At 45.5% G+C, this 25,752-nt stretch overlaps 1 protein-coding gene across 2 annotated transcripts in view; it reads right to left on the reverse strand.

The window, feature by feature from the left end:
• LOC134351429 (zinc finger protein 235-like) overlaps positions 1–15,511 on the reverse strand; it is a 39,642-nt gene extending 24,131 nt beyond the window's left edge. Inside the window, exon 1 of one of the 2 annotated variants that reach the window (XM_063057539.1) lies at positions 15,485–15,511. The gene's annotated coding sequence lies outside the window, so the exon portion shown is untranslated. Of the gene's footprint in view, positions 1–13,213; positions 13,241–15,484 lie in introns of those variants that run through there. The other variant, XM_063057540.1, reaches the window with a different exon arrangement.
• Positions 15,512–25,752: the final 10,241 nt, after the last annotated feature.

The raw sequence follows: 25,752 nt of genomic DNA on the forward strand, positions 1-25,752 counted from the left end.
AGTGAGGATAGGAATAAAATGAGATGGCAGATAAATGTGTGGCTGAAGAATTGGAGCAGGGGGCAGGAATTCAGATTTCTCGATAATTGGGACCACTTCTGGAGCATGTGAGACCTGTACAAAAGAGATGGGTTGCATTTGAATCTGAGGGGGACCAATATTCTTGCAGGCAGATTTAATAGTGCTGTTGGGAGTCATTTAAACTAAAATGATAGGGGGATGAAAAACAGGATGATAGAGCTGAGGTAAACACGAGGAATTCTGCAGATGCTGGAAATTCAAGCAACACACATCAAAGTTGCTGGTGAATGCAGCAGGCCAGGCAGCATCTCTAGGAAGAGGTACAGTCAACGTTTCGTTCACCAGCAACTTTGATGTGTGTTGCTTGATAGAGCTGAGGATAAGCCAGCAGGTTTACAAGTAGATTATGGGTGTAACATGAATGTAAGGAAGGACAAACCAATAATTGGGTACAAATGCAGACAGAGCAAAGAGTTAAATAGTATTACAGATGCAAAAGGGTGAAGAATGCAGTACTGAAGGTGATATTTAAATGCGCATAGCATTCGGATTAAGGTGGATGAACTCATGGTGCAATTACAGATTGGTCGGTATGATGCTCTATCACTAAATTGTGGCTGAAAGGCCATAGTTGGGAGCTTAACATCAAAGAATATACTTTGTATTTAAAGGACAGGCAGGAAGGCATAAGGCAGCGGAGTGGCTCTGTGTGATGGTTACATCTTTAGAAAGAGGTGATATAGGGTCAAAGTATGTTGAATCTTCGTGGGTGGAGTTAAGAAATTGCAAGGGTAAAAAAATTATGGGAATCATATATAGGCCTCCAAACGGCAGCCAAGGTGTGGGGTTGAGATTGCAAAGGGAGTTGGAAAAGGCATATTATAAGGGTAATGACACAATTGTAATAGGATACTTCAATAAGCAAGTTGATTGGGAAAATCAGGTTCGTGTCAAATTGCAAGAGAAAGAGTTTTTTTAAATGCCTACGAGATGGCTTTTTAGAACAGCTTGTGCTTGAGCCTACTCAGGGAAAGGCCATCTTAGATTGGGTGTTGTGTAATAACACAGCTCTTATTAGGGAGCTTAACACAATGGAACCCTTAGGAGACAATGATTGTAATATGATTGAATTCATACTGCAGTTTGAGAGGGAAAAGCATGTATCAGTAACACATGGAATAAGGAGAATTACAGAGGCATGAGAGAGGAGCTTGCCCAGGTGGATTGAAGGAGGATAATGGCAGGGATGACTGCAGAACAGAGATGGCTTAAGTTTCTGGGAATTGTTCACAAGGCGCAGGATAGATATGTCCCACAGAAGAAGCTGTTCTCAAATGGCAGCAGTAGGCAACTGTGGCTGACAAGGGAAGTTAAGGACTGCACATAAAAGGGCATATAAGATAGCAAAAGTGAGTGGGAATTTAGATGATTGGGAAGTTTTTAAAATCCAACAGAAGCAACTAACAAAACTATAAGAAGGGAAAAAATGAAATACAAGGGCAGACTAGCCAGTAATATAAAGCAAGATACCAAAAGTATTTTCAGTTATATAAAGAGTAAAAGAGAGGTGAGAGTTGGTATTGAACCACTGGAAAATAATGCTGGTATGGAAGTAAAGGTGGGGGGGTGGGGGGGGGAGACAAAGAAATGGCGGATGAACTTAACCGGTACTTTGGCATACTACTAGTGTCTTCCACAGTGAAAACAGATGCAGAGGTCTGTGTGTATCAGGGAGCAGGAGTGAGTGCCATTGGTATTACTAAAGAAAAAGTGCTAGGCAAACTCAAAGGTCTGAAGGCAGACAAGCCACCTGGGCCAGATGGACTACATCCCAGAGTCCTGAGAGAGGTTGCTGAAGAGATAACAGATGCATTGGTCATGATCTTTCAAAAATCAGTTGAGTCTGACATGGTCCCAGAGGACCATAAGATATAAGATATAGGAGCAGAAGTAGGCCAATCAGCCCACCGATCATGGGCTGAGCCAATTCTTCCAGTTACCCCCACTCCCCTGCTTTCACCCCATACCCTTTGATGCCCAGGCTAATCAAGAACCTAGCGACACACACAAAAGTTGCTGGTGAAGACTTCCGGCGTCGAGTATGGAGTGAGTTGGTGCGTGTGAGTGTGGCTCCCGATTTTTATTGAAAATCTACCTGTTTATCTTTGCCGTATGCTCGAGATAACTGGATACTTACCATTGTGAACAACGCGGGACATAGCTGGACATTGAAATGGCAAGTAGAATGTACCTTCGAAGTAAAGCTGGGGAAAAAGATAGCGAAGCCTCGAGCAAGAAGGCGGATGTTACAGTAATGGCGCAGTTGCACGCTGCTGGAGCTGGTCCCGGACCTGCCCTACCCGATGACTTGGAGAGGCTTCGTTTAGTGCTTATTACTGACATGACGCAAGTGGTGCATTCTGCCCTAAAAAGGGAACTTGAAGATGCTTTATCACCAGTGACTGCTACCATGGAACAAATTATGTCTGCTTACGAGACACACGACGAACGCATTCGTGGGGTTGAAGACGGCCTGAATGATTACGGTGATCGACTGGTGAGCGCCGAAGCCGCCATTGCAGCGTTGCAGAGCGAAAACACAGTTCTGAAGGGAAAGCTAGATGACCTCGAAAATCGGTCGCGGAGATCTAATTTGAGAGTGGTCGGCATTCCTGAAAATTTGGAAGGTTCGGACCCTGTTAAATTTATGACCGAGTTTTTTGACGAAGTGCTGGGGGCAGATTTTTTCCCAAGTCCTCTCGTACTTTCGCGTGCTCACCGAGTCGGACGTAAACCATCCGGTGTCTCTGCAGCCAAGCCAACGAGACCCAGAACTTTCCTGGTTTGCTTTCACTCCTTTCAAGATAAGCAACGCATCATCAACAGACGGAAGCAGGAGCTGTATTTCCGCGGACACCGCGTGTTTTTTTATGAAGATTTTAGTGCGGAGCTGGGTAAAAAACGAGCAGCTTTCAAGGAGGTGAAATCCCTGCTTTACGGGAAAGGGGTCAGGTTCGGCCTCTTGTATCCCGCCCAGCTCCGGGTCATGCATGAAGGTAAAAAGCATTATTTCGATACACCAGAGGCGGCCAAAGAGTTTTACCATTCACGCTGGGGAGAACAAGAACGAGAAGAGCAATGACTTTTTTTTTAGGTTATTCGTGCAGCATTGAAGGGGCCTCATGCACAAGCAAACTGTTAATTTTCACAATCCACTTCTTTGTTCATTTTTTCCAGTTTAATTTGTGGAACGCGATCGGGTCGAACTGCTATGCTGCCGAAACTGATTAACAAAAACTTTCAACCAGCAAAATGTAAATATTTGGGATTTATATCTCGGGTGTTTAAGTTGCCCAGTGTGTTTTTTTTTGTTTTTAATGCTTAGCTTGACCTGTGTTATCTTTAGCCTATATGTTATATTAAAGGTAGTATAAGTGATAGGATAAATTTTAGGGAGGGGAGCCACCCTAGATTAGATTGAAAGTTGGGTTGTATGGGGGACGTATTGGAAGTTTTTTGTTGGGTACTGCCTGCGATCATCCTCAATTGGGGAGGTAGATCTAGGCTTCGGGGGTTAATTGGGTTTTTTTGTTTGTGTAAAGGGGTGGGGGGAGTGTTTTGGGGGATTACCATGGCAGTTTATTCTTTTGTGTGTTACGGATTGATCAGACTTTCTTTTTATTGTGCGTTATTGTGTGCAACTTATACCCTCGCACTGTTTTGGATTGTAGGCCCTGTGTGTCTTTTGATATGGTTAACATGAGTGCAGCTGATGGAGGCCACCCTGTGAGGTTTATTTCTTGGAATGTAAAGGGGCTTAATGGTCCGGTTAAAAGAGCTAAAGTTTTCTCTCATCTGAAACAATTAAAAGCTGATATACTTTTTTCTACAAGAGACACATTTAAGAGTGGAGGACCATAATAGACTTCGTAAAGCATGGATTAGTCAGATTTTTCATTCCAGATTTAATAGTAGGTCCAGGGGGGTGGCAATATTAATCACCAAAAGAATGCAGTTCACACCATCTGATGTAATCAGTGACCCTAATGGTCGCTTTATTATAGTCTCTGGCTCTCTTTCAGATATCTGTTATTTTGGTAAATATTTATGCTCCTAATTGGGACGATGTCCAATTTGCAAATAGGGTTTTGTCATTAATACCTAACCTGAATACACATAAGCTAATCTTTTCCGGAGATTTGAACTGTGCTATTGACCCACTGCTTGATAGGTCTTGCCCTAGGGGAACATTTTCTGGTATGGCAAAGGCCTTCTCGATGTTTATGCAACAAAATGGTTATATGGATCCTTGGAGATTTTTGAATCCATCAGTTAGGCAATTCTCTTTCTTCTCTCATGTTCACCACTCCTATTCCAGGCTAGACTATTTCTTTATAGATAATTCCTTGATACCTATGATTAGACAAATTGAATACACTGCTATAGTTATATCTGATCACTCGCCCGTGAAACTGGACCTATGTTTTCCTTTAAACGTTAGAGAACGGCCTCTGTGGAGACTTAACCCCCTTTTGCTTTCTAATGAGAAATTTTGTAGTTATATATCGGCTAACATTGACACATTCTTCGAGACTAACAAAACTGAGTCGGTATCGTACTCTTTACTTTGGGAAACTTTAAAAGCTTACTTGAGGGGTCAAATAATATCTTATACTTCACATGCCAATAAAGAGCGTAGGAAGGAAATGCAAGTGTTATTGAAATCTATTTGGGACCTGGATAGAAAATACTCTGAGGCACCCACTGCGGAATTATATAAAAGCCGGGTTGATTTGCAAGCGAAGTTTAATCTTCTATCTACAAACCTATCAGAACAATTAATTCTTAAGACACGTGGCCTCTATTATGAATATGGTGACAAGGCGAGCCGGCTTATGGCTCATCAGTTGAAACGTCAAGCTGCATCACGACTTATTCCTCAGGTAAGAGACATGCACCAGAACTTGACAAGCAATCCAAAAGAGATTAATAACATCTTTGCAACTTTTTATTCCTCTCTGTATGCCTCAGAGTTCCCCTCAGATAAAACAAATATGGAACGTTTTTTAGATAATTTGGAAATACCAACTCTTGAAACAGAGGAAGTAGAGAACCTAGATCGGGCTCTTGGGCAGGAAGAGATTAATAATGCCATTATGGCTATGCAGAGTGGTAAGTCCCCAGGTCCTGATGGTTATCCGATAGAATTTTATAAGAAATTTAAGGATAAGCTCACACCGGTCCTTCTAGAAGTGTTTCAGGAATCTTTGGAGAATGGCTCCTTACCCCCTTCTCTTTCACAGGCAGCTATTTCACTACTTCTTAAAAAGGACAAGGACCCGACTCAATGTGGATCATATCGCCCCATTTCACTTTTGAATGTAGATGTGAAAATTTTGGCTAAAGTGCTTGCATGTCGTTTAGAACATCCCCTTCCCAAGATAATTTCAGATGATCAAACAGGTTTTATTACAAATCGCTATTCTTTTTTTAATATCCGTCGACTGGCTGATGTGGTTTATTCACTGAGTGATTCTCCAAGTCCAGAGGTTGTTATCGCCTTGGACGCGGAGAAGGCATTTGATAGAGTGGAATGGGTATACTTATTTAGTGTTTTGGAGAAATTTGGATTTGGCAGAATATTTATAGCTTGGGTTAAGCTATTATACCACTCGCCTTCAGCGTGTATACAGACAAATTATTTTCGATCTGGCTATTTCCCATTAAAACGTGGCACTCGCCAAGGCTGCCCACTGTCCCCTCTTCTTTTTGCAATTGCAATTGAGCCTCTTTCTATTGCAATTAAGTCAACTACATTATTTCAAGGTGTTATAAGAGGGGACATGGAACACCGTGTTTCCCTATATGCTGATGACCTCTTACTTTATGTTAGCGACCCTATAGGTAGTAGTCCTGCTATTGTGTCATTATTAGGTCAATTTGGAGCCTTCTCTGGCTATAAACTGAACTTTCAAAAAAGCAAATGCTTTCCCATTAATAACTTGGCCCTACAGATCCGACAGGAATCCTTGCCCTTTCCTTTATCTCAAGATGGTTTTGTATACCTAGGAATACATATTACTCGCTCTTTTACATCTCTGTTTGAAGCTAACTACAGGCCTCAGGTTAGCCAAATGAAGGCTGATTTCGAGAGATGGCGCAGTTTACCCCTTACTATAGCTGGGAGAATTCAGTCAGTGAAAATGACTATACTTCCTAGATTTCTCTATTTGTTTCAGTGTTTGCCAGTTTTCTTATCTAAGTTATTTTTTAAATCAGTTGATCAAGCTATAACCTCCTTTATTTGGGAAAATAAGGTGACATAGGTGGAATGGGTCTTCCCAGCTTTATTCATTATTACTGGGCATCGAACATTCAAAAAGTATTATTTTGGCTTCACCGGCCAGATATAATCTGGTGCCTGCTTGAGTCACGATCTTGCCACTCCTCGTCTCTCCCAGCTTTGGTGTATTCTTCCTTACCATTGAAATCCTCTCAATTCACATCTAACCCGGTCGTGCTCTCTACCCTCAAAATTTTTAATCAATTTCGCTGCCACTATAAGTTCATATCAGCTTCAGTTTTGGGCCCCATTCATAAAAACCATTTATTTCCTCCCTCCACATTCGATTCAGCTTTTAGACAATGGGGTTTGAATGGTCTTATGCACATTAAGGATTTGTATACTGATAACATATTTGATAGTTTTGATAACCTGCGCGGTAAGTATGGCCTTCCGCATAATCATTTTTTTAAATACCTGCAGATTCGCCACTTTGTCAAGGAAAAATTTCCCTCTTTTCCTGTTCTACCACCTGCTATGTTATGGGAAAAATTCACTCTTAGCTTTAACAATAACGGGCTGATTTCTGAACTTTACTCTCAGCTGATGTCTTTGGGAGTTCAAGATCTAAACAAAACTAAGAGTAGGTGGGAGGACAACCTCGGTATGGACCTTGCGGAAGAATATTGGGCAAAAGTATTGAATAGGGTTCATTTCTCATCATCATGTGCTAGACTGGGGCTCATACAATTCAAAGTTTTACACAGGGTACATTTAAGTAAAGCCAGACTGGCAGACATATACCCTGGGACAGACGCTGGCTGTGACAGGTGTTCCTTCTCTCCGGCTGGTTTAATACATGCATTTTGGTCATGCCCTCGGCTTGATGACCATTGGGCACTGGTTTTTAAAATTATCAGTGAGGTTTTGGGGGTGACACTGAGACCTTGCCCACTTATAGCTGTATTTGGTGTGGCAGATGATGATTTGGGTTTAAATGCAAGCCAGTCGGATATCATTGCATTTACATCGCTATTGGCCCGTAGGAGAATTTTGCTGGTTTGGAAATCTGCCACTCCCCCAACTGCTGCTGCTTGGTTAGAAGATGTAATGTTTTTACTGAAATTAGAAAAGATTAAATTCACTTTGAGGGGGTCTGTGAAAAAGTTCTATTCAAAATGGGGACCTTTCTTATCATATTTTGGGAGTCTTAAGGAATTACCTACTAGTTGAGGGCATTTGATTGTACTTAGGAAGTTGCCTCCCATTTAACACACTTATAATTTACCTCACAGGGTGGTCGATGAATTGTAAATATGAGTGTATTTTGGATCATCTGACATGTTGCAGATGTGTATGAGCTGTCGTATTGAAGTAGTGTGGGGGTACGGTTGTGAAATGTCCATACTTGTATTTGTGAATTGTTGTGTTGTAGATATATTAGCTGCCATGATATGTTCGGGGAGGGTGGGTGGGGGGGAGGTTTGTTTTGGGGGTACGATACTAAAGCAAAATGGAGGAAAATGTAATCCATTATATATTCTGTATTGTGTCATTCCTTCAATAAAAATAAATATATTATAAACCAAATAAATAAATAAATAATAAAAAAATAAATTTAAAAAGTTGCTGGTGAACGCAGCAGGCCAGGCAGCATCTCTAGGAAGAGGTGCAGTCGACGTTTCAGGCCGAGACCCTTCGTCAGGACTAACTGAAGGAAGAGTGAGTAAGGGATTTGAAAGTTGGAGGGAGAGGGGGAGATCCAAAATGATAGGAGAAGACAAGAGGGGGAGGGATGGAGCCAAGAGCTGGACAGGTGATAGGCAAAAGGGATACCAGAGGATCATGGGACAGGAGGTCTGGGAAGAAAGACATGGGGGGGGGAACCCAGAGGATGGGCAAGGGGTATATTCAGAGGGACAGAGGGAGAAAAACGAGAGTGAGAGAAAGAATGTGTGTATAAAAATGAGTAACAGATGGGGTACGAGGGGGAGGTGGGGCATTAGCGGAAGTTAGAGAAGTTGATGTTCATGCCATCAGGTTGGAGGCTACCCAGACGGAATATAAGGTGTTGTTCCTCCAACCTGAGTGTGGCTTCATCTTTACAGTAGAGGAGGCCGTGGATAGACATGTCAGAATGGGAATGGGATGTGGAATTAAAATGTGTGGCCACTGGGAGATCCTGCTTTCTCTGGCGGACAGAGCGTAGGTGTTCAGCAAAGGGTCTCCCAGTCTGTGTTGGGTCTCGCCAATATATAAAAGGCCACATCGGGAGCACCGGACGCAGTATATCACCCCAGCCGACTCACAGGTGAAGTGTTGCCTCACCTGGAAGAACTGTTTGGGGCCCTGAATGGTGGTAAGGGAGGAAGTGTAAGGGTACATGTAGCACTTGTTCCGCTTACACGGATAAGTGACAGGAGGGAGATCAGTGGGGAGGGATGGGGGGGACGAATGGACATGGGAGTCGCGTAGGGAGCGATCCCTGCGGAATGCAGAGAGAGGGGGGAGGGAAAGATGTGCTTGGTGGTGGGATCCCGTTGGAAGTGGCGGAAGTTACGGAGAATAATATGTTGGACCCGGAGGCTGGTGGGGTGGTAGGTGAGGACCAGGGCAACCCTGTTCCTAGTGGGATGGCGGGAGGATGGAGTAAAAGCAGATGTACGTGAAATGAGGGAGATGCGTTTAAGAGCAGAGTTGACAGTGGAGGAAGGGAAGCCCCTCTCTCTAAAAAAGGAAGACATCTCTCTCGTCCTAGAATGAAAAGCCTCATCCTGAGAGCAGATGCGGCGGCGACGGAGGAATTGCGAGAAGGGGATGGCGTTTTTGCAAGAGACAGGGTGAGAAGAGGAATAGTCCAGATAGCTGTGAGAGTCAGTAGGCTTATAGTAGACATCAGTGGATAAGCTGTCTCCAGAGACAGAGACAGAAAGATCTAGAAAGGGGAGGGAGGTGTTGGAAATGGACCAGGTAAACTTGAGGGCAGGGAGAAAGTTGGAGGCAAAGTTAATAAAGTCAACGAGCTCTGCATGTGTGCAGGAAGCAGCGCCAATGCAGTCGTCGATGTAACGAAGGAAAAGTGGGGACAGATACCAGAATAGGCACGGAACATAGATTGTTCCACAAAGCCAATAAAAAGGCAGGCATAGCTAGGACCCATACGGGTGCCCATAGCTACACCTTTAGTTTGGAGGAAGTGGGAGGAGCCAAAGGAGAAATTATTAAGAGTAAGGACTAATTCCACTAGACGGAGCAGAGTGGTGGTAGAGGGAAACTGATTAGGTCTGGAATCCAAAAAGAAGCGTAGAGCTTTGAGACCTTCCTGATGGGGGATGGAAGTATATAGGGACTGGACATCCATGGCGAAAATAAAGCGGTGGGGGCCAGGGAACTTAAGATCATCGAAAAGTTTAAGAGCATGAGAAGTGTCACGAACGTAGGTAGGAAGGGATTGAACAAGGGGGGATAAAACCGTGTCGAGGTATGCAGAAACAAGTTCGGTGGGGCAGGAGCAAGCTGAGACAATAGGTCGGCCAGGACAGGCAGGTTTGTGGATCTTGGGTAGGAGGTAGAAATGGGAAGTGCGAGGTGTGGAAACTATGAGGTTGGTAGCAGTGGATGGGAGATCCCCTGAGCAGATAAAGTCAGTGATGGTGTGGGACACAATGGCCTGGTGCTCCTTAGTGGGGTCACAATCGAGGGGTAAATAAGAGGAGGTATCCGCGAGTTGTCGCTGTGCCTCGGCAAGGTAGAGGTCAGTACGCCAGACTACAACAGCACCCCCCCCTTATCGGCGGGTTTAATAATAAGGTTAGGATTAGTGCGGAGGGAGTGGAGAGCAGAGCGTTCCGAAGGAGTGAGGTTGGAATGGAAACAAGGTGCGGTGAAGTTGAGACGGTTGATGTCCCGTCGGCAGTTAGCGATAAAGAGATCCAGAGCAGGCAGAAGACCAGAGCGGGGTGTCCATGAAGAAGAGGAGGGTTGAAGACGGGAGAAGGGGTCATCGGTGGGGGTGGAAGAGTCCTTGCCGAAGTAGGCTCGGAGATGGAGACGGCAGAAGAAAAGTTCCGCATCATGGCGAACACGGAACTCGCTGAGGTGTGGGCAAAGGGGGACAAAGGTGAGGCCCTTACTGAGGACAGAGCGCTCTGCCTCCGACAGTTGAAGGTCGGAGGGGATGGTAAAGACCTGGCACGGATGAGAGCTGGGATCAGAGGGGGGAGGGGTGAGGCTGGGGGGGTCAATGGAGAGGGGAGGGTTGGGGTGAGAGGAAGATGGAGCCTCTGAGGACCCAGGAGCTGACGATGGGATCTGAAGGAGATGGGATTGCAGAGTATTGGTGGGGGAAGGGGAGACGGAAGTCACAATAGCAGCACATAAAGACCCGGCCTGGAGTTCAAGGCTGGAATCTTGAGAGCTGGGATCAGAGGGGGGAGGGGGGAGGGGGGAGGCTGGGGGTGTCAGTGGAGAGGGGATGGTTGGGCTGAGAGGAAAATGGAGCCTCTGAGGACCCAGGAGCTGACCGTGGGATCTGAGGGAGACGGAGTTGCAGAGTGGTGGTGGGGGAAGGGGAGACGGGAGTCACAATAGCAGCACATAAAGACCCGGCCTGGAGTTCAAGGCTGGAGTCGCAGTTGGTGGTTGCACAATCACTTTGAATGTGTCCATGGTCGTTGCTGGAGTCCGGGTTTTGAATATGCCCTGAGGTGTTGGAGCCCTCAGGAATTGTCCCTATATACTTCCATCCCCCATCAGGAAGGTCTCAAAGCTCTACGCTTCTTTTTGGATTCCAGACCTAATCAGTTCCCCTCTACCACCACTCTGGTCCGTCTAGCGGAATTAGTCCTTACTCTTAATAATTTCTCCTTTGGCTCCTCCCACTTCCTCCAAACTAAAGGTGTAGCTATAGGCACCCGTATGGGTCCTAGCTATGCCTGCCTTTTTATTGGCTTTGTGGAACAATCTATGTTCCGTGCCTATTCTGGTATCTGTCCCCCACTTTTCCTTCGCTACATCGACGACTGCATTGGTGCTGCTTCCTGCACGCATGCAGAGCTCGTTGACTTTATTAACTTTGCCTCCAACTTTCTCCCTGCCCTCAAGTTTACCTGGTCCATTTCCGACACCTCCCTCCCCTTTCTAGATCTTTCTGTCTCTGTCTCTGGAGACAGCTTATCCACTGATGTCTACTATAAGCCTACTGACTCTCACAGCTATCTGGACTATTCCTCTTCTCACCCTGTCTCTTGCAAAAACGCCATCCCCTTCTCGCAATTCCTCCGTCTCCGCCACATCTGCTCTCAGGATGAGGCTTTTCATTCTAGGACGAGGGAGATGTCTTCCTTTTTTAAAGAAAGGGGCTTCCCTTCCTCCACTATCAACTCTACTCTTAAACGCATCTCCCCCATTTCACGTACATCTGCTCTCACTCCATCCTCCCGCCACCCCACTAGGAATAGGGTTGCCCTGGTCCTCACCTACCACCCCACCAGCCTCCGGGTCCAACATATTATTCTCCGTAACTTCCGCCACCTCCAACGGGATCCCACCACCAAGCACATCTTTCCCTCCCCCCTCTCTCTGCATTCCGCAGGGATCACTCCCTACGCGACTCCCTTGTCCATTCGTTCCCCCCATCCCTCCCCACTGATCTCCCTCCTGGCACTTAACCGTGTAAGTGGAACAAGTGCTACACGTGCCCTTACACTTCCTCCCTTACCACCATTCAGGGCCCCAAACAGTCCTTCCAGGTGAGGCAACACTTCACCTGTGAGTCGACTGGGGTGATATACTGCGTCCGGTGCTCCCGATGTGGCCTTTTATATATTGGCGAGACCCGACGCAGACTGGGAGTCCGCTTTGCTGAACACCTACGCTCTGTCCGCCAGAGAAAGCAGGATCTCCCAGTGGCCACACATTTTAATTCCACATCCCATTCCCATTCTGACATGTCTATCCACAGCCTCCTCTACAGTAAAGATGAAGCCACACTCAGGTTGGAGGAACAACACCTTATATTCCGTCTGGGTAGCCTCCAACCTGATGGCATGAACATCGCCTTCTCCAACTTCCGCTAATGCCCCACCTCCCCCTCGTACCCCATCTGGTACTTATTTTTATACACACATTCTTTCTCTCACTCTCCTTTTTCTCCCTCTATCCCTCTGAATATACCCCTTGCCCATCCTCTGGGTCCCCCCCCCACCTCCTTGTCTTTCTTCCCGGACCTCCTGTCCCATGATCCTCTGGTATCCCTTTTGCCTATCACCTGTCCAGCTCTTGGCTCCATTCCTCCCCCTCCTGTCTTCTCCTATCATTTTGGATCTCCCCCTCCCCCTCCAACTTTCAAATCCCTTACTCACTCTTCCTTCAGTTAGTCCTGACGAAGGGTCTCGGCCTGAAACGTCGACTGCACCTCTTCCTAGAGATGCTGCCTGGCCTGCTGCGTTCACCAGCAACTTTTATGTGTGTTGTTAAAAGAAAAGTTTTGACACATTGAAGCAGTTGGTTACCAATGCACCAGTACTCAAGTTCTATGATGTCAATAAACCAGTAACGATGTCTGTGGATGCCAGTTCGGAAGGAATAGGAGCTGTTATACTGCAGGATGGGAGGCCTGTGGTGTATGGATCACGAGCACTTACGGACTGCCAACGCCGATATGCTCAAATCGAAAAGGAATTACTCGCCATAGTTTATGGGTGTGAGAAGTTCCACCAGTATGTATATGGCAAAGAAATCCAGGTTGAGAGTGATCACAAAACACTTGAGAGCATCTTCAAAAAGCCACTCCACCAAGCTCCTATGAGGCTGCAAAGGATGCTTCTCAGACTACAGCGGTACACTCTCACAGTCACCTATAAGCCAGGAAAAGAACTGCACATCGCTGATGCTTTGAGCCGTGCTTACCTCAAAGAGCAAAAGGAAGAGTTGCTAGGAAGAGAGCTGGAGGTCAAGTAGGTTACACCTCAGCTAGCCATCTCTGAGGAGAAGTTGAACATGTTCAGGAAAGTGACTGCAGATGATCCTGAAATGCAAATGCTAAGAGACATTACAATGAATGGATGGCCAGCAGAAAGATGTTCCAAAGAAAACGCAGAAATACTGGACATTTAAAGAGGAAATCAGCTATGCATCAGGACTAATGTTGAAATGGGCAAAACTCATCGTACCAAACCAAATGAGACAGGAAATGCTCAACAGAATTCATGAGTCACCCCTGGGGTAGTGAAATGTAAAGAAAGAGCAAGGGACATTCTCTATTGGCCAGGCAGGTCAACTCAGATAGAAGACATTGTGTCTCAGTGTGCTGTCTGTAATGAAAACAAAAACAGCAATCCAAGAGAGCCTCTGCTTCCCCACCCACTACCAGGAAGACCATGGGAGAAGATTGGCACAGATCTCTTTCACTACAATGGTACAGAATATCTACTTTGTGTGGACTACTATTCAAAATATCCGGAGATCACCAAGTTGAGTGACACATCCAGTCGAGGTGTCATTACTGCAATGAAGTCACCATTCGCAAGACATGGTATTCCAGATATTGTCGTTAGTGACAATGGTCCACAATATGCCAGTGGTGAGTTCAGAGGGTTCTCAGAAAGCTGGGAATTTCAACATGTTACTTCCAGTCCAGGGCACGCTCGGTCTAATGGACAAGCAGAGAGAACTATACAAACTGTCAAGAACATGCTTAAGAAGGCACATAGCAGCAACGGTGACCCTTACATTGCTCTGCTTGCATACCGCAACACACCGATTGAGGGTGTGGATTCTCTCTTGCGCAGCTGTTGATGGGAATTCGTCTGAAGTCCAAACTGCCAACGTCCACAACTCTACTGATTCCTGAAGGTAATGCTCAAGTACATGACAAGCAAAAGTACAAGCAAATAAAGCAAAAAGAGCTACTATGACAGACATACAAGACAATTGCCAGATCTGCATACAGGTGAAATGTCAGAATACAGAGAGGAGACACTTGGCAACCAGCTGTGGTTGTGAACAGACATCAGCAACCAAGATCCTTCATAGTTCGCACGCTGGATGGAAGAGTCTACAGGAGGAACAGGCTAGAGTGAGTTTCCATGTACAGATGCACAGGATATTTCCACAGAAGACAGGCATGGAAACAAACGACACCAAGAATGATGCAGACCCCTAAGACACAGAGGTCACTCGAGAGACTAACACAGATGAAGGTCAAGCACAGTCACAGTTGTATCACACTCAGTCTGGGAGATAAGTCAAACTTCCAGCTAGATACAGAGACTAATGAAAGGTTTATTAGTCAACGTTAGTAAAAGAAAACACACTACTGTTAGTATTATAAGATACAATGCAGAATACGGTACAAGGTGGTAAGATTTTTTTTTAGTTTATGTCATGGTTGTTGCACTGTAAGAAGGGCATACCTAGAGGCATTGTTTTGGTAATTCACAGTGTTGTAAAAAAAATCTTGAGAAGGGGGATATAATGTATTGTGCGAGTATTCGTAGCGTCAGAGTGCGTATGACGTCAGGACGTGGAAAAGAGTTGGTTGTCAATCTACAGCAGTGTCCGAGTTATATCAATATTACACCCAGAGAGAATGGTAAAAAAAAATTCTCACAGTTAGAAAGGTCTGGTTGAGCAAGAGGAGGTAGAGCTGAAGTGATTTGCTCAAGAACTGAAGCTGATGGAAGAATTTTCTGTTTTTTCCATGGAGCACTAATTGACACTTTTATTGACTGGAAGGTAGACCAAGTTTATTTCGAAACAATATTTTTGTTCCGGGTTCTTAATTGTTAGATTTAGATAGTTAATACTCGGCAGTGTATGGGAGACCCAGTCTGTCTACTTACACTTTCAAATAGCCCTACAGACTGACGCGAAAAATAATGGCAGAGTCACCCGTGGCTGCGTCTATACCCAGAAAACACCACGAACGGGACACCTGTCTATAAGTCAAGGGCCCAGCGTTGCGCATGCGCTGCCGAAATGGCGTTAGTATCTTTTGTTTGTCAGCAGAAAATTCCCCGGGGCCCGATTGCGGTCGTGGGTGTGAGAGAAGAGAGACGGGGAAAGGACAGAGTACTGTCTGGAGTTGCGGGTCCACGGTGTGTCCGGAGCACACGGTAACTGTTCCTCAATTGCAGACACCGAACCTGATGAAAACCCTGCCTAAATCCCCGCTCCTACCTGCAGCCGATCCTCCGCAGCCTTTTGTCTACTCAGCGCATGCGCGATGCTTGGGGTGTCAGAGACGCTGGCGCCTGCGCATTTGATCGTAGGGTCAGCGGCAGCGAATTCTGAAACGTGGGAACCTCTGGGTCAGCAAGATACTGTACCATTAAATGTGTCTGCAATTACCGGTTCCGCGGCATGCCTCAAAAACAATCAATATTTTTATGTAGAAAACTCAGCAGCTACTTTAACGCAGCAAGCTCCCACAGCAATATACTCAATATCAGCAGGTGTTCCATGTGTCAAATATCAAAGTCCAACCCACTTACAAAGCAGATAAAAAACTCAAAGAGATTCTGCTGATGTTGGAAATATGGACCAACATACACAAAATGGTACAGGAATTTGTATGTCAGATGACATCTAAACAATCTAGTCATGCTGAAGGGTCTAGGCCCAAAACATCGACTGTTTATTCCTCTCCATAGATGCTGCCTGAGCAACTATGTTTCTCCAGCATTTTGCAGAAATAAACCTAATTTTTCAGTTAAATTCGAAATGTTGATTATCTTTCACTTGTAGCCTCATCTTCCTCCCTGTAAACTCTAGCCCCGAAAACGTCCTGGAGCCCCAAAGCCCTGATGTATGCTGGCCTCTGTTTGGTTTCTGACCCTGCTCCTTTGAAATTTACCTACCATTGTGTTGTTCTACTTTAGAGGAGATTGTTGCATTGCAACAACGAGCTGTGTGAGGCACAGCTGGAACTGGAGCCCCTGGCCAGAAAGGGGAAGATCTGATCGGAAGGTAGATGTCGGGGAAAATGTGGTAATGCAAAATTCAATTTATAGGTAAGATGGATCGGATGGCTGGAAGTGTGTATATTTTAATGCTAGCAGTATTATAGGTAAGGTTGATGAACTTAGAGCATGGATCAGTACGTTGAACTACAATGTTTTAACTGTGACTGTAGCTTGGTTGAGAGAGGGGCAGGAATGAATGATTAATAATCAGGTTTTCAAAGCTTTCGAAAAGATAGAGGAGGAAGTAAAAGAAGGGGGAAGTTGCACTACTAATCAGGGACAATATCAGAGCTTCACTCAGGGGAGACAGAACAGGTCAGACACTGAGCCCATTTGGTCAGAACTCAGGAATAGGAAGGGTGCATTCACACTGATGGGATTGTACCATGGATCCCCTAATAGTCACTGGGACATTGATGAACAGATTAAGGAAATGCGTAAAAATAATAGGGTTGTTCTCATGGGGGATTTCAACTTCTCTAATGTAAACTGGGACCTTAGTGCAAGGGGTTCAGATGGGGCAGAAGTGTCTCCAGTTAAGTTTCTTAAATCAGTATGTAGATGGTATAACGAGAGGAGGAGCCATACTGGACTTGATGTGTTTAAACGAACTATTGCTGCTTAAAGCCAATGGAAATAACAACGATTGGGGTCGGAAGCGCCCACGTAGGACACCTCAGAGGAAGCGCGGGTGTAGTGTGGGGTTACAAGTGTGTTTAAAGAAGCGGGGTTTTAAACTCCCTATACCGACTATCTGGCTGGCAAACGTGCAGTATCTGGTGAATAAAATCGATGATCTCAGAGCTAAGGTGCTGAATCAGAGGGACATTAGGACCGTCTGTGTCCTTTCTCTTCTGGGGAAGGTGGGACCTGTACAGATTGGATGGATTGCACCTGAACTCGAGGGGGAGCAATATCCTTGCAGGTAGGTTTGCTAGCATGGTTTGGGAGGGTTTAAACTAATTTGCAAGGGGGATGGGACCCAGAGCGATAGAGCAGTGAAAGAAGTGCATGGAGTAAAGCCAGATCTAACATATAGAGAGGCTTTGAGGAAAGAGAAGCAGAATAAATGGTGTAAAGACAGTAAGGTAGAAGAGCTGAAATGTGTGTACCTCAATGCAAGAAGTATCAGGAACAATGGTGATGAACTGAGAGCTTGGATACATACATGGAATTATGATGTAGTGGCCATTACAGAGACTTGGCTAGCACCTGGGCAAGTCCAGGGCAGATCCTCAATATTCCTGGATTTCAGTGCTTTAAAAGGGATAGAGAGGGCGGAAAAAGGGGAGGAGGGGTGGCATTACTGGTCAGGGATACTATTACAGCTACAGAAAGGGTGGGTAATGTAGCAGGATCCTCTTTTGAGTCAATATGGGTGGAAGTTGGGAACAGGAAGGGAGCAGTTACTCTGCTGGGGGTATTCTATAGGCCACCCGGTAGCAGCAGAGATACAGAGGAGCAGATTGGGAGGCAGATTTTGGAAAGGTGCAAAAATAACAGGGTTGTTATCATGGGTGACTTTAACTTCCCTAATATTGATTTGCACCTGATTAGTTCCAAGGGGTTAGATGGGGCAGAGTTTGTTAGTGTGTCCAGGAGGGATTCCTGTCACAGTATGTGGACAGGCCGACTAGGGGGAATGCCATACTAGATCTAGTATTAGGTAATGAACTGGGTCAGGTCACAGATCTCTCAGTGGGTGAGCATCTGGGGGACAGTGACCACAGCTCCCTGGCCTTTAGCATTATCATGGAAAAGGATAGAATCAGAGAGCACAGGAAAATTTTTTAATTGGGGAAGGGCAAATTATGAGGCTATAAGGCTAGAACTTGCGGGTGTGCATTGGGATGATGTTTTTGCAGGGAAATGTACGATGGACATGTGGTCGATGTTTAGAGATCTCTTGCAGGATGTTAGGGATAAATTTGTCCCAGTGAGGAAGATAAAGAATGATAGGGTGAAGGAACCATGGGTGACAAGTGAGGTGGAAAATCTAGTCAGGTGGAAGAAGGCCGCATACATGAGGTTTAGGAAGCAAGGATCAGATGGGTCTATTGAGGAATATAGGGAAGCAAGAAAGGAGCTTAAGAAGCGGCTGAGAAGAGCAAGAAGGGGGCATGAGAACGCCTTACTGAGTAGGGTAAAGGAAAACCCCAAAGGCATTCTTCAATGATGTGAAGAAAAAAAGGATGACAGGAGTGAAGGTAGGACCGATTAGAGATAAAGGTGGGAAGATGTGCCTGGAGGCTGTTGAAGTGAGCGAGGTCCTCAATGAATACTTCTCTTCAGTATTCACCAATGAAAGGGAACTTGATGATGATTTTAGATGGTGCCTGACGTGCTGCGTTCACCAGTAACTTTGATGTGTGTTACTTGATGATGGTGAGGACAATATGAGTGAGGTTGATGTTCTGGAACATGTTGATATTAAGGGAGAGGAGGTGTTGGAGTTGTTAAAATACATTAGGACGGATAAGTCCCTGGGGCCTGACGGAATATTCCCCAGGCTGCTCCACGAGGCGAGGGAAGAGATTGCTGAGCCTCTGGCTCGGATCTTTCTGTCCTCGTTGTCCACAGGAACGGTACCGGAGGATTGGAGGGAGGCGAATGTTGTCCCCTTGTTCAAAAAAGGTAGTAGGGATAGTCCGGGTAATTATAGACCAGTGAGCCTTATGTCTGTGGTGGGAAAGCTGTTGGAAAAGATTCTTAGAGATAGGATCTCTGGGCATTTAGAGAATCATGGTCTGATCAGGGACAGTCAGCATGGCTTTGTGAAGGGCAGATCATGTCTAACAAGCCTGATAGAGTTCTTTGAGGAGGTAACCAGGCATATAGATGAGGGTAGTGCAGTGGATGTGATCTATATGGATTTTAGTAAGGCATTTGACAAGGTTCCATATGGTAGGCTTATTCAGAAAGTCAGAAGGCATGGGATCCAGGGAAGTTTGGCCAGGTGGATTCAGAATTGGCTTGCCTGCAGAAGGCAGAGGGTCATGGTGGAGGGAGTACATTCGGATTGGAGGATTGTGACTAGTGGTGTCCCACAAGGATCTGTTCTGGGACCTCTACTTTTCATGATTTTTATTAACGACCTGGATGTTGGGGTAGAAGGGTGGGTTGGCAAGTTTGCAGACGACACAAAGGTTGGTGGTGTTGTAGATCGTGTAGAGGATTCTCGAAGATTGCAGAGAGACATTGATAGGATGCAGAAGTGTGCTGAGAAGTGGCAGATGGAGTTCAACCCGGAGAAGTGTGAGGTGATACTCTTTGGAAGGACAAACTCCAAGGCAGGGTACAAAGTAAATGGCAGAATACTTGGTAGTGTGGAGGAGCACTGGTTAGGCCACACTTGGAGTATTGTGTCCAGTTCTGGTTGCCTCACAATAGGAAGGATGTGGAAGCATTGGAAAGGGTACAGAGGAGATTTACCAGGATGTTGAAATTTAAGAGACTACTAGACAGGTATATGGAGGAATTTAAGTTGGGGGCTTATATCACAAGATCACAAGACAAAGGAGCAGAAGTAGGCCATTCGGCCCATCGAGTCTGCTCCGCAGCTCTCCCATGAGCTAAACTATTCACCAATCTAGTTCCATATTCCGGCTTTTTCCCCATATCCCTTGATACCCTGGCTAATTAGATACCTGTCAATCTCCTCCTTAAACACCCTCAATGATTGGGCCTCCACAGCCATCTGTGGCAACGAATTCCACAAATCCACGACCCTCTGGCTAAAAAAATTTCTCCTTATCTCTGTTTTAACTGGGTACCCTCTAATTCTAAGATTATGGCCTCTTGTCCTGGACTCACCCATCAAGGGAAACAACCTTTCCACATCTACTCTGTCCTAATCTAGTGAAGTTTAAGAGACTACTAGACAGGTATATGGAGGAATTTAAGGTGGGGGGTTATATGGGAGGCAGGGTTTGAGGGTCGACACAACATTGTGGGCTGAAGGGCCTGTACTGTGCTGTACTATTCTATGTTCTATGTTTGTTTCACGGAATCCTGTTTAACCTTTTCCATACCAATACAACGATTCAGATTGATGGGTTTATTATACACTGTCAGGATAGATCTATAAAGTCTCTTAAAAGCAGAGGTGGAGGAGTATGCCTCATGATCAACTCTTCTTGGTGCACAAATATATCAGTGCTGTCCCAATTCTGCTCACCAGACCTGGAATATCTAGCAGTTAAGTGCCATCCTTTTTACCTACCACAGGAGTTCTCTGGGGTTATTTTGGTAGCAGTTTACAGTCCATCTCAGGCTTTAGATGATCTGAGCAATGGGATCAACATGCACAAAGCAGCGCATCATAATGCGTTCACTATCGTTTTGGGTGATTTTAATCAGGCCAGTCTGAAAAAAATCACTAAGCAACTACCATCAACAGATCACTTGCAATACCAGAGGAAACAACCCACTGGACCATTGTTACACCACCATCAAGAATGCCTACCGTGCTATTCCACGCCCTCAGTTTGGGAAGTCTGATCACTTAGCTGTACTTTACTCCCTGAGTATAGGCAGAGACTGAAGACTGTAGCACCAGTAGTGAGGACCAAGAAGGTATGGACAAGGGAAGCCAGGAGCGCCTACAGGACTGCTTTGAATCGGTGGACTGGACTGTATTCAGGAATTCATCTTCGAATTCGGATGAGTATGCTGCAGTTGTTACTGACTTCATTAAACCTGTGTGGATGAGTGTGTGCCTGCGAAAACTTGCTGTACATCCCCAAACCAAAAGCCGTGGATGAACCAGGAGGTATGCCGTCTGCTGAAGGCTAGATCTGTGGCATTCAAGTCTGGCAACCCAGGTCTTTACCAGAAAACCAGGTATAATTTGCAGAAAGCTATCTCAAGGGCGAAGAGACAATTTTGTACGAGGATGGAGGCGACATCGGATACATGGCAACTCTGGCAGGGTTTGCAAGACATTACCTCCTACAAAGCAAGACCCAATAGCATAAATGGCAGTGATGCTTCACTACCAGATGAACTCAACGCCTTCTCTGCCCGCTTTGAAAGGGAGAACACAGCTGTGAAGATCCCTGCTGCACCTGTTGACCCTGTGATATCTGTCTCAGAGGCCAATGTTAGGTTGTCTTTAAAGAGGGTGAACCCTCGCAAGGTGGGAGGTCCTGATGGAGTACCTGGTAAGGCTCTGAAAACCTGTGCCAACCAACTGGCGGGAGTATTCAAGGACATTTTCAACCTCTCACTGCTATGGGTGGAAGTTCCCACTTGCTTCAAAGAGGCAACAATTATACCAGTGCCTAAGAAGAATTAACATAAGAACATAAGAAATAGGAGCAGGAATCAGCCATCCGGCCCATCGAGCCTGATCCGCCATTCAATAAGATCACAACTGATCTGTCCGTAAATTCAGCTCCATCTACTTGCCTTTTCCCCATAACCGTTAATTCCCCTACTATGTAAAAATCTATCTCACTGTATCTTAAATACATTTAGTGAAGAAGCCTCAACTGCTTCCCTGGGCAGAGAATTCCACAGATTCACCACTCTCTGGGAAAAACAGTTTCTCCTCATCTCCGTCCTAAATCTTCTCCCCTGAATCTTGAGGCAATGTCCCCTAGTTCTAGTCTCATCTACCAATGGAAACAGCTTTCCTATTTCTATCTTATCTATCTCTTTCAAAATTTTGTATGTTTCTATAAGATCCCCTCTCATTCTTCTGAATTCCAGAGAGTATAGCCCCAGGTGACTCAATCGCTCCTCATAGGTTAACCCCTTCATCCCTGGAATCAACCTGGTGAACCTCCTCTGCACTGCCTCCAAAGCCAGTATATCCTTCCTCAAGTATGGAGACCAGAACTGCACACAGTACTCCAGGTGCGGCCTCACCAGTACCCTGTACAGTTGCAGCATGACCTCCCTGCTCTTGAATTCAATCCCTCCAGCAATGAAGGCCAACATTCCGTTTGCCTTTTCAATAACCTGTTGTACCTGCAAGCCAACTTTTTGCGATTCATGAACAAGCACTCCCAAGTCTCTCTCCACAACAGCAGGCTGCAATCTTTCACCATTTAAATAATAATCTGCTCTTCTATTATTCCTTCCAAAGTGGATGATCTCACATTTACCAACGTTGTATTCCATCTGCCAGACCTTGGCCCACTCACTTAACCTATTTATATCCCTCTGCAGACTCTCCATATCCTCTGTACAATTTGCTTTTCCACTCAGTTTAGTGTCATCAGCAAATTTTGCTACACTACACTCAGTCCCCTCTTCCAAATCATTGATGTAAATGGTAAACAGCTGCGGGCCCAGCACCGACCCCTGTGGCACCCCACTCACCACTGACTGCCAACCAGAGAAACACCTATTTATACCAACTCTCTGCCTTCTGTTGGTTAACCAATCCACTATCCATGCCAATACACTTCCTCCGTCTCCATGCATCCGTATCTTATTTGTAAGTCTCTTGTGCAGCACCTTATCGAACACCTTCTGGAAATCCAAGTATACAACATCCACCTGTTCCCCTCTATCCACTGAACTTATTATGTCCTCAAAGAACTCCAGTAAGTTTGTCAAACAGGACCTGCCCTTTCTGAATTCATGCTGCGTCTGTCTAATGGAACCACTCCTTTCTAAATGTTTCGCTATTTCTTCCTTAGTGACAGCTTCAAGCATTTTCCCGACTACAGATGCTAAGCTAACTGGCCTATAGTTGCCCGTCTTCTGCCTACATCCTTTTTTAAAAAGTGGTGTGACACTTTCTGTCTTCCAATTCACCGTGACCTGCCCAGAGTCTACTGAGTTTTGATAAATGATTACCAATGCGTCTACTATAACCTCCGCCAATTCCCTCAGCACCCTGGGATGAATCCCATCAGGACCAGAGGACTTGTCTACCTTCAGGCCCTCTAGTTTGCTCATCACTATCTCTTTAATGACAGATGTGGGCTGCCTTAATGACTATCACCTGGTAGCACTCACATCTACAGTGATGAAATGCTTTGAGAGGTTGGTCATGACTAGACCGAACTCCTGCCTCAGCAAGGACCTGGACCCATTGAAATTTGCCTATCGGCATAATAGGTCAATGGCTTTCCACACGGCTTTAGACCACCTGGACAACACAAACACCTACATCAGAATGCTGTTCATCGACTATAGCTCAGCATTTAATACCTTCATTCCCACAATCCTGATTGAGAAGTTGCAGAACCTGGGCCTCTGTACCTCCCTCTGCAATTGGATCCTTGACTTCCTAACCCGAAGGCCACAATCTCTGCGGATTGGTGATAACATATCCTCCTCAGCAATCGTGTCTCTCCACATCGAACGATCCCACGCAGCATCAATGATATCTCACACACTTAGATCTGTTAGTTCTTTCAAAATGTCCATAAATTTTCTTCTTTGCCTTCCTCTTCCGCATATCCCAGGCATACGGCCTTGTAATGTAAGGCATTCTATTTCTTCCTTTCTGATGACATGGCCCAGGAATTTAAGTTTCCCCTCATTTAATGTTCTTATTAAAGATCCTTTAGTATGGGCATGTTGGAGTACTGTCTCATTAGTTACCCTATCTCTATATAATACTTTCAGCATTCTTCTAAGAAACCACATTTCTGTTGCTTCTAAGTTTCTTTGGAATTCTGGTGTTATAGTCCATGTTTCGGAAGCATACAGCAAGATTGACCAGATGTAACATTTTAGTAGCCTAAGCCTTGTTGTCATAGAAATGTATCTGGCTCAAATACCATCAATAAATTTGCTGATGATACAACCATTGTTGGTAGAATTCCAGGTGGTGACAGGAGGGTACAGGAGCGAGACATGCCTTCTGAAAGTCTAACTACATGACATCCACTGCATTCCCTACTTGTAATCTAGAACATAGAACATAGAATAGTACAGCACAGTACAGGCCCTTCGGCCCACAATGTTGTACCGACCCTTGAACCCTGCCTCCCATATAACCCCCCCACCTTAAATTCCTCCTGTCTAGTAGTCTCTTAAATTTCATTAGCGTATCTGCCTCCACCACTGACTCAGGCAGTGCATTCCACGCACCAACCACTCTCTGAGTAAAAAACCTTCCTCTAACATCCCCCTTGAACTTCCCACCCCTTACCTTAAAGCCATATTCTCTTGTATTGAGCAGTGGTGCCCTGGAGAAGAGGTGCTGGCTCTCCACTCTATCTATTCCTCTCAATATCTTGTATACCTCTATCATGTCTCCTCTCATCCTCCTCCTCTTCAAAGAGTAAAGCCCGAGCTCCCTTAATCTCTGATCATAATGCATACTCTCTAAACCAGGCAGCAACCTGGTAAATCTCCTCTGTACCCTTTCCAATGCTTCCACATCCTTCCTATAGTGAGGCAACCAGAACTGGACACAGTACTCCAAGTGTGACCGAACCAGAGTTTTATAGAGCTGCATCATTACCTCGCGACTCTTAAACTCTATCCCTCGACTTACGAAAGCTAACACCCCATAAGCTTTCTGAACTACCCTATCTACCTGTGAGGCAACTTACAGGGATCTGTGGACACGTACCCCTAGGTCCCTCTGCTCCTCCACACTACCAAGTATCCTGCCATTTACTTTGTACTCTGCCTTGGAGTTTGTCCTTCCAAAGTGTACCACCTGACACTTCTCCGGGTTGAACTCCATTTGCCACTTCTCAGCCTACTTCTTCATTCTATCAATGTCTCTCTGCAATCTTTGACAATCCTCTACACTATCCACAACAACAACTTTTGTGTCGTCTGCAAACTTGCCAACCCACCCTTCTACCCCCACATCCAGGTCGTTAATAAAAATCACGAAAAGTAGAGGTCCCAGAACCGATGCTTGTGGGACACCACTAGTCACAACCCTCCAATCTGAATGTCCTCCCTCCACCAAGACCCTCTGCAAGCCAATTCTGAATCCACCTGACCAAACTTCCCTGGATCCCATGCCTTCTGACTTTCTGAATAATCCTACTGTGTGGAACCTTGTCAAATGCCTTAGTAAAATCCATGTAGATCACATCTACTACACTACCCTCATCTATATGCCTGGTCACCTCCTCAAAGAACTCTACCAGGCTTGTTAGACACGATCTGCCCTTCACAAAGCCATGCTGACTGTCCCTGATCAGACCACGATTCTCTAAATGCCCAGAGATCCTATCTCTGAGAATCTTTTCCAACAGCTTTCCCACCACAGACGTAAGGCTCACTGGTCTATAATTACCCGGACTATCCCTGCTACCTTTTTTGAACAAGGGGACAACATTCGCCTCCCTCCAATCCTCCGGTACCATTCCTGTGGACAACGAGGACAGAAAGATCCGAGCCAGAGGCTCAGCAATCTCTTCCCTCGCCTCGTGGAGCAGCCTGGGGAATATTCCGTCAGGCCCCGGGGACTTATCTGTCCTAATGTATTTTAACAACTCCAACACCTACTCTCCCATAATATCAACATGCTCCAGAACATCAACTTCACTCATA

The sequence above is a fragment of the Mobula hypostoma genome, chromosome 9 (genome assembly GCF_963921235.1).
Source record: "Mobula hypostoma chromosome 9, sMobHyp1.1, whole genome shotgun sequence".
Lineage (NCBI taxonomy): Eukaryota > Metazoa > Chordata > Chondrichthyes > Myliobatiformes > Myliobatidae > Mobula > Mobula hypostoma.